General features: G+C 39.9%; 1 non-coding gene across 1 annotated transcript; it reads left to right on the top strand.

The window, feature by feature from the left end:
- The first annotated feature begins 7,523 nt into the window (after positions 1-7,523).
- LOC112725177 (small nucleolar RNA R71) lies at positions 7,524-7,631 on the top strand. Its single transcript, XR_003164301.1, has one exon. It is a non-coding gene; the product is annotated as a small nucleolar RNA R71 (small nucleolar RNA).
- The last annotated feature ends 2,382 nt before the right edge of the window (positions 7,632-10,013 follow it).

Genomic DNA, 10,013 nt, shown 5'->3' with positions numbered 1-10,013 from the left:
CCAAAGATGGGTCCTCATTCCGGCTCACGGGCGGCACTTCAGGCCTAATATATTTTTCATTCGGGACAATTTCGTCATCCCTTAGAATCATGGTCTTCACATCCCTAGCCTCTTAGAAAACTCCAGCCACAGACACCAAGTCCGTAACCAAAGCGAGAAAAGGTAGGTTGCCCACTATTTGAACTCGGCTCATAGCTTGTCAGATGAGCCGTGGAAAGTTGAGAGGTTTCTCTATGAGGATGCACCAAACAAGAATGGCCATGTCTGCAGTAATAGTGGACTCCTGAATGCTCGGCAATACATAGTGAGACATGATCTGTGCCCACACTCGAGCCTCCATAGTGAGCGCTTGTGCGGAGATGCACTTGGGTTGAGCCCTGCCCCTCCCTTGGATCCACTCACTTCCGGGTTGAGCAATGACCCGGAGGATGGGATCCCAGTCAAAATCGTACCTCTTGCGCTCAAGTTGTGCTTCTTGGTAGGCATCCAACCCATCTGGACTTGGTAAAATCTCAAGTACCCGCTGAATACCATCTTTCGAGGTAGGAACTTGCTTTTGGCGCACAAAAACTGTTTGAAGGGTAGGCATGTGATAATTGGAGTAGAATTCAACTACCCAAGATAGATTAACTTCCCTCGGCCTGCGATTTAGGAATCCCCAATTCCTCTTCTCAATGCGGGGCATCACAAAATGAACAAAGTGTTCTGGAAGAAGTAGGAGGTTCTCTTTGTGGTAGTTTCTATTGACCAAGATGGGGAACATCCGCTCATAATAGCGGTTAGTGAATCTTGTGGAGTCCTTTGTAGGAACTTTCTTCTCCGCTTCATCAACTCGGATGGCCCTCTTCAACCGCTTAGAAGGTGGCTTGACTTTTGAGGAAGTTTGCACCTTAGCGGATGCTCTTTGAGTCAGCCTTTTAGCCGGTTGGTGCACGAAATTGTGATCTCCAGGCTCGAACAAATCCTGGTAGTGGCTCCAAAGCTTGGTGCTCTGATCTCAATACATAATTGTCACAACTTCGATACAACTAACCAGCAAGTGCACTGGGTCATCCAAGTAATACCTTACGTGAGTAAGGGTCGAATCCCACGGAGATTGTTGGTATGAAGCAAGCTATGGTCACCTTGTAAATCTCAGTCAGGCAGATATAAAGTGATAATGGTGTTTTCGAATATTATATAATAAAACAGGGATAGAGATACTTATGTAAATCATTGGTAGGAATTTCAGATAAGCGAATGGAGATGCTTTTTTGTTCCTCTGAACCTCTGCTTTCCTGCTATCTTCATCCAATCAGTCTCACTCCTTTCCATGGCTGGCTGTATGCAAGGGCATCACCGTTGTCAGTGGCTACATCCCCTCCTCTCAGTGAATAATATGCTCACACACCCTGTCACGGCACGGCTATTCATCTGTCGGTTCCCGATCATGCTGGAATAGGATTCACCCTCCTTTTGCGTCTGTCACTAACGCCCAACAATCGCGAGTTTGAAGCTCGTCACAGTCATTCAATCATTGAATCCTACTCAGAATACCACAGACAAGGTTTAGACCTTCCGGATTCTCTTGAATGCCGCCATCATTCTAGCTTACGCCACGAAGATTCTGGTTAGGAGATCTAAGAGATACTCATTCTAGCTTATTTCATGTAGAACAGAAGTGTTTGTCAGGCACGCGTTCATAAAGGAGAAGGATGATGAGCGTCACACATAATCATCACCTTCATCACGTTCTTGGGTGCGAATGGATATCTTAGAAGAGAAATAAGAAGAATTGAATAGAAAACAGTAGTACTTTGCATTAATCTTTGAGGAACAGCAGAGCTCCACATCTTAATCTATGGAGTGTAGAAACTCTACCGTATGAAAATACATAAGTGAAGGTCCAGGCATGGCCGAGATGGCCAGCCCCCTTGATCTAAGAACAATGCATTCAAAGATGATCCTAAGATCCTAAGATGATCCAAAGATGGTAAAAAAGACTAGTAAGAGGTCCTATTTATAATAAACTAGTCACTAGGGTTTACATGAGTAAGTAATTGATGCATAAATCCACTTCCGGGGCCCACTTGGTGTGTGTTTGGGCTGAGCTTAAGTGTAGCACGTGTAGAGGCCATTTGTGGAGTTGAACGCCAGTTTCTGTGCCAGTTTGGGCGTTCAACTCTGGTTTTGGATCCTTTTCTGGCGCTGGACGCCAGATTTGGGCAGAAGGCTGGCGTTGAATGCCAGTTTACGTCATCTATTCTTGGCCAAAGTATGGACTATTATATATTTCTGAAAAGCCCTGGATGTCTACTTTCCAACGCAATTAGAAGTGCGCCATTTCGAGTTCTGTAGCTCCAGAAAATCCACTTTGAGTGCAGGGAGGTCAGAATCCAACAGCATCAGTAGTCCTTTTTCAACCTCTGAATCTGATTTCTGCTCAAGTCCCTCAATTTCAGTCAGAAAATACCGGAAATCACAGAAAAACACACAAACTCATAGTAAAGTCCAGAAATGTGAATTTAACATAAAAACTAATGAAAACATCCCTAAAAGTAACTAGATCCTACTAAAAACATACTAAAAACAATGCCAAAAAGCGTATAAATTATCCGCTCATCACAACACCAAACTTAAATTGTTGCTTGTCCCCAAGCAACTGAAAATCAAATAGGATAAAAAGAAGAGAATATACTATAAATTCCAAACTATCAATGAAACATAGCTACAATTAAATGAGCGGGACTTATAGCTTTTTGCCTCTTGAATAGTTTTGGCATCTCATTTTATCCATTGGGGTTCAGAATGATTGGCATCTATAGGAACTCAGAGTTCAGATAGTGTTATTGATTCTCCTAGTTCAGTATGATGATTCTTGAACACAGCTTCTTTATGAGTCTTGGCCGTGGCCCTAAGCACTTTGTTTTCCAGTATTACCACCGGATACATAAATGCCACAGACACATAATTGGGTGAACCTTTTCAGATTGTGACTCAGCTTTGCTAAAGTCCCCAATTAGAGGTGTCCAGGGTTCTTAAGCACACTCTTTGTTTGCTTTGGACCTTGACTTTAACCGCTCAGTCTCAAGTTTTCACTTGACACCTACACGCCACAAGCACATGGTTAGGGACAGCTTGGTTTAGCCGCTTAGACCAGGATTTTATTCCTTTAGGCCCTCCTATCCACTGATACTCAAAGCCTTGGGATCCTTTTTATTTGCCCCTTGCCTTTTGGTTTTAAGGGTTATTGGCTTTTTCTGCTTGCTTTTTCTTTTTCTTTCTATATTTTTTTTCTATTCTTTTTTTTCGCCCCTTTTTTTTTTCTGCAAGCTTTGTTCTTTGCTGCTTTTTCTTGCTTCAAGAATCATTTTTATGATTTTTCAGATTATCGAATAACATGTCTCCTAGTCATCATTCTTTCAAGAGCCAACATATTTAACATTCTTAAACAACAACTTCAAAAGACATATGCACTGTTCAAGCATACATTCAGAAAACAAGAAGCATTGTCACCACATCAATATAATTAGGCTAAGTTCAAGGATAAATTCGAAACTCATGTACTTCTTGTTCTTTTGAATTAAAACAGTTTTTATTTAAGAGAGGTGATGGATTCATAGGACATTTATAACCTTAAGACATAGTTACTACTACTAATGATCATGTAATGAAGACACAAACATAGATAAGCACATAATACAGAAAACGAAAAACAGAGAAAGCAAGAACAAGGAATGAATCCACCTTAGTGATGGTGGCGTTTCCTTCTTGAGGAACCAATGATGTCCTTGAGCTCTTCTATGTCTCTTCCTTGTCTTTGTTGCTCCTCCCTCATTGATTTTTGATCTTCTCTTATTTCATGAAGCATGATGGAGTGCTCTTGATGTTCCACCCTTAGTTGTCCCATATTGGAACTCAATTCTCCTAGGGAGGTGTTGATTTGCTCCCAATAGTTTTGTGGAGGAAAGTGCATTTGAGGCATTTCCAGAATCTCATGGTGATGAGCTTCATACGCCTCTTGAGCTCCATGACTGGGCTCTCTTGCTTGCTCCATCTTTTTCTTAGTGATGGGCTTGTCCTCTTTGATGAGGATATCTCCCTCTATGTCAATCCCAGCTGAATTGCATAGGTGGCAGATGAGGTGAGGAAAGGCTAACCTTGCCATGGTGGAGGACTTGTCAGCCACCTTGTAGAGTTCTTGAGGTATAATCTCATGAACTTCCACCTCTTCTCCAATCATGATGCTATGGATCATGATGGCCCGGTCTATAGTAACTTCAGACCGGTTGCTAGTGGGAATGATTGAGCATTGAATAAACTCCAACCATCCTCTAGCTATAGGCTTGAGGTCCAATCTTCTTAGTTGAACCAGCTTGCCTTTGGAGTCAATCTTCCATTGAGCTCCTTCTACACATATGTCCATAAGGACTTGGTCCAACCTTTGATCAAAGTTGACTCTCCTTGTGTAGGGGCGTGCGTTCTCTTCCATGTATGGCAAGTTGAACGCCAACCTCACATTCTCCGGACTAAAATCTAAGTATTTCCCCCGAACCATTGTAACATAGTTCTTTGGATCCGGGTTCTTACTTTGATCATGGTTCTTGGTGATCCATGCATTGGCATAGAACTCTTGAACCATTAGGATGCCGACTTGTTGGATGGGATTTGTTAGAACTTCCCAACCTCTTTTTTGAATTTCATGTCGGATCTCCGGATACTCATTTCTTTTGAGTTTAAAAGGGACCTCAGGGATCACCTTCTTCTTGGCCACAACATCATAGAAGTGGTCTTGATGGGCTTTGGAGATGAACCTTTCCATCTCCCATGACTCGGATGTGGAAGCTTTTGTCTTCCCTTTCCCTCTTCTAGAGGATTCTCCGGTCTTAGATGCCATCAATGGTAATGGAAAAACAAAAAAGCTATGCTTTTACCACACCAAACTTAGAATATTGCTCGCCCTCGAGCAATAAACAAAAGAATAGAAGAAAAAGAAGAAGAAATATGGAGAGGGAGAGGGAGATGTGGTTTCGGCCAAGAAGGGTATAGAGGGGTGTGTTGTGTGAATTTGATGAAGAATGGAGGTCTTTATATAGGGAAGGGAGGGGGGGTAAAGGTTCGGCCATATGGGTGGGTTTGGGTGGGAAATTGGTTTTGAATTTTGAAGGTAGGTGGGGTTTATGAGGTAGGTTTATGGGGAAGAGTGGATGGATGTGAGTGGTGAAGGTTTAATGGGGAAGAGAGATTGAGGTGATTGGTGAGGGGTTTTTAGGGAAGAGTGTTTATGGGGTTGTGTGAAAGAGAGTGGTGAGAAGAAGTGAGTGGAGGTAGGTGGGGATCCTGTGGGGTCTACAGATCCTGAGTGGATCCTGTGGGGTCCACAGATCCTGAGTGGATCCTGTGGGGTCCACAGATCCTGAGGTGTTCAAGGATTTACATCCCTGCACCCATTAGGCATGTAAAAATGCCTTTGTACCCAACTCTGGGCGTTCAGCGCCAGGTTGGTGGCCATTTTGGGCGTTCAACGCCCATTTGTGTGCCATTTCTGGCGTTGAACGCCAGAACCATGCTTGTTCTGGGCGTTCTGCGCCAGGATGCTGCCCATTTGGGCGTTCAGCGCCAGAACCATGCTCTGTTCTGGCGTTGAACGCCAGGCAGATGCTTCCTCCAGGGTGTGATTTTTCTTCTGCTGTTTTTGATTCCGTTTTCAATTTTTATATTTATTTTGTGACTCCACATGATCATGAACCTAAGAAAACATGAAAAACAATAAAAATAAGAATTAGATAAACATTGGGTTGCCTCCCAACGAGCGCTTCTTTAATGTCAATAGCTTGACAGTGGGCTCTCATGGGGCCTCACAGATGTGCAGAGCTTTGTTGAAACTCTCCAACACCAAACTTAGAGTTTGGATATAGGAGTTCAACACCAAACTTAGAGTTTGGTTGTGGCCTCCCAACACCAAACTTAGAGTTTGACTGTGGGGGCTCTGGTTGACTCTGCTTTGAGAGAAGCTTTTCAAGCTTCCTCTCCATGGTTGCAGAGGGAGATCCTTGAGTTTTGAATACAAGGGAGTTCTCATTCCATTGAAGGACTATTTCACCTCTGTCAACATCAATCACAGCTCTTGCTGTGGCCAGAAAAGGTCTTCCTAGGATGATGGATTCATCCTCTTCCTTTCCAGTATCCAGGACTATGAAATCAGTAGGTATGTAAAGGCCTTCAACCTTTACTAATACATTTTCTACTTGTCCATAAGCCTGTCTTCTTGAGCTGTCTGCCATCTCTAGTGAGATTTTAGCAGCTTGCACCCCATAGATTCCCAGATTCTCTATTACAGAGAGGGGCATGAGGTTTATCCCTGAACCAAGGTCACACAGAGCTTTAAAGATCATGGTGCCTATGGTGCAGGGTATTATGAACTTTCCAGGATCCTGTCTCTTCTGAGGCAATGTCAGTTGATCCAGATCACTTAGTTCATTGATGAACAAGGGAGGTTCAACTTCCCAAGCATCAATGCCAAATAATTTGGCATTTAGCTTCATGATTGCACCAAGAAACTTGGCAGTTTGCTCTTCAGTAACATCCTCATTCTCTTCAGAAGAGGAATACTCATCAGAGCTCATGAAGGGCATAAGGAGGTTCAATGGAAGCTCTATGGTCTCTAGATGAGCCTCAGAGTCCTTTGGTTCCCCAGAGGGAAGCTCCTTATTGATCACTGGACGTCCCAGGAGGTCTTCCTCCTTGGGATTCACGTCCTCTCCTCTCCTCACAGGTTCGGCCATGGCGCTTATGTCAATGGCCTTGCACTCTCCTTTTGGGTTCTCTTCTGTATTGCTTGGGAGAGTACTAGGAGGGATTTCAGTGATCCTTTTACTCAGCTGGACCACTTGTGCTTCCAGATTTCTAATGGAAGACCTTGTTTCATTCATGAAACTTACAGTGGCCTTAGATAGATCAGAGACTAGATTTGCTAAATTAGAAGCATTTTGTTCAGAGTTCTCTGTCTGTTGCTGAGTTGATGATGGAAAAGGCTTGCTATTGCTAAACCTGTTTCTTCCACCATTATTAAAGCCTTGTTGGGGCTTTTGATCCTTCCATGAGAAATTTGGATGATTTCTCCATGTTGAGTTATAGGTGTTTCCATAAGGTTCACCTAAATAATTTACCTCTGCTATTGCAGGGTTCTCAGGATCATAGGCTTCCTCTTCAGAAGATGCCTCTTGAGTACTGTTGGATGCAGCTTGCATTCCATGCAGACTCTGAGAAATCATATTGACTTGCTGAGTCAATATTTTGTTCTGAGCCAATATGGCATTCAGAGTATCAACCTCAAGAACTCCCTTCTTCATAGGCGTCCCATTGATTACAGGATTCCTTTCAGAAGTGTACATGAACTGGTTATTAGCAACCATGTCAATGAGTTCTTGAGCTTCTGCAGGCGTTTTCTTTAGGTGAATGGATCCACCTGCAGAAGTGTCCAGTGACATCTTTGATAGCTCAGATAAACCATCATAGAATATATCCAGGATGGTCCATTCTGAAAGCATGTCAGAAGGACACTTTTTGGTCAACTGTTTGTATCTTTCCCAAGCTTCATAGAGAGATTCACCTTCTTTCTGTTTGAAGGTTTGAACATCAGCTCTAAGCTTGCTCAGCTTTTGAGGAGGAAAGTACTTGGCTAAGAAAGCCGTGACCAGCTTATCCCAAGAGTTCAGGCTGTCTTTAGGTTGAGAATCCAACCAAAATCTAGCTCTGTCTCTTACAGCAAAAGGGAAAAGCATGAGCCTGTAGACTTCAGGATCTACTCCATTAGTCTTAACAGTATCACATATCTGCAAGAATTCAGTTAAGAACTGAAAAGGATCTTCAGATGGAAGTCCATGAAACTTGCAGTTCTGCTGCATCAGAGAAACTAATTGAGGTTTCAGCTCAAAGTTGTTTGCTCCAATGGCAGGAATGGAGATGCTTCTTCCATGTAAATTGGAATTAGGTGCAGTAAAGTCACCAAGCATCCTCCTTGCATTATTATTATTTTCGGCTGCCATCTCCTCTGCATGTTCGAAAATTTCTGAAAGGTTATCTCTGGATTGTTGTATTTTAGCTTCTCTTAATTTTCTCTTCAGAGTCCTTTCAGGTTCTGGATCTGCTTCCACAAGAATGTTCTTATCCTTGCTCCTGCTCATATGACAAGGAAGAATGGACAGAAAAATGATAATAATAATAGAGATCCTTTATACCACAGTATAGGGATCCCTTTGTGAGTGGAAGAGAAGGGGGAGACAAAGAATGTGATGTAAAGGAAGAAATGCAACTGTACGAATGGAAGAGATGTGAGATGAGATGTTAGGATATGAATGAATAATTCGAATGAGATGGGGGAGGAATAATTTTCGAAAATTATTTTGAAAAAGGGTTAGTGATTTTTGAAAATGGTTTTTGAAAATTGTTAGTATTTTTTTTTCGAAAATTTTTGAAATCAAAAATAGAAAATAAAAATAATTAGTTAATTAAAAAGAAATTTTTGAAAAAGGGGGAGGTATTTTTGAAAATTAGAAAGGGAGAATTAGTTAGGTGGTTTTGAAAAAGTTAAGAAACAAACAAAAAGTTAGTTAGTTAGTTGAAACAAATTTTGAAAACCAATTTTGAAAAGATAAGTAGTTAGGAGGTTAGGAAAGATATTTTTAAAAGATATTTTTGAAAAAGATAAGATAAGAAGATATTTTTGAAAAGATACGATAGAAATTAGTTTTGAAAAAGATTTGGTTTTTAAAATCTCAATTAATGACTTGATTCATAAGAAATCACAAGATATGATTCTAGAACTTAAAGTTTGAATCTTTCTTAACAAATAAGTAACAAACTTCAAATTTTTGAATCAAAACATTAATTGATTATGTTATTTTCGAAAATTTAGTATAAAAATAAAAAAAAATTTTTGAAAATTATTTTTGGAATTTTCGAAAATAACCAAGGATTTTGAAAAAGATTTGATTTTTGAAAAAGATTTTGAAAAAGATAAGATTTTCAAATTGAAAATTTGATTTGACTCATAAGAAACAACTTGATTTTTAAAAATTTTTGAAAAAGTTAGCTCAAATTTTCGAATTTGATGAGAGAAAAAGGGAAAGATATTTTTTTGATTTTTTGAAATTTTTATGAAAAACATAAAACTTATGCAATGCATGAAATTTTTAGATCAAAACATGTGATGCATGCAAGAATGCTATGAATGTCAAGATGAACACCAAGAACACTATGAAGATCATGATGAACATCAAGAACACATTTTTGAAAAATTTTTTAATGCAAAGAAAACATGCAAGACACCAAACTTAGAATTCTTTAATGCTTATGCATTAAGAATTCAAGAATGCATATGATAAACATGAAAAGACACAAAACAAAAAAAAATCATCAAGATCAAACAAGAAGACTTACCAAGAACAACTTGAAGATCATGAAGAACACTATGAATGCATGAAATTTTCGAAAAATGCAAGATGCACATGCAGTTGACACCAAACTTATAATGTGACTCAAGACTCAAACAAGAAACACAATATTTTTTATTTTTATGATTTTCTAATTTTTTTTTGAATTTTTATTTTATATTTTTCGAAAATTATATGAAAAAGAAAAATAAGTATTCCAAAATTTTTAATATGAATTCCAGAAATCTTGTCATGCTAGTCTAAAGCTTCAGTCCAGGAATTAGACATGGCTCACTAGCCAGCCAAGCTTTCAATGAAAGCTCCAGTCCAAAACACTAGACATGGCCAATAGCCAGCCAAGCTTTAGTCTTTAACACGAGAGTATATTCCTCTTTATAGCAAATTGCAAGCCTCAGTCCAAATAAATTTAGACATGGCTTTACAGCCAGCCAGGCTTTACATGCTTCATGAAACACTAGAATTCATTCTTAAAAATCTTGAATAAGATTTTTGAAAACATTTTTATTTATTTTTTTTTCGAAAACATATGAGAGATTTTTGAAAATATTTTTGAAAGATTTTTTTTTTTGAAAAACAAAA

The sequence above is a fragment of the Arachis hypogaea genome, chromosome 11 (genome assembly GCF_003086295.3).
Source record: "Arachis hypogaea cultivar Tifrunner chromosome 11, arahy.Tifrunner.gnm2.J5K5, whole genome shotgun sequence".
Classification (NCBI taxonomy): domain Eukaryota; kingdom Viridiplantae; phylum Streptophyta; class Magnoliopsida; order Fabales; family Fabaceae; genus Arachis; species Arachis hypogaea.
The sequence above is the reverse complement of the archived record's forward strand: the minus strand, read 5'-3'. Positions and strand labels throughout refer to the sequence as shown.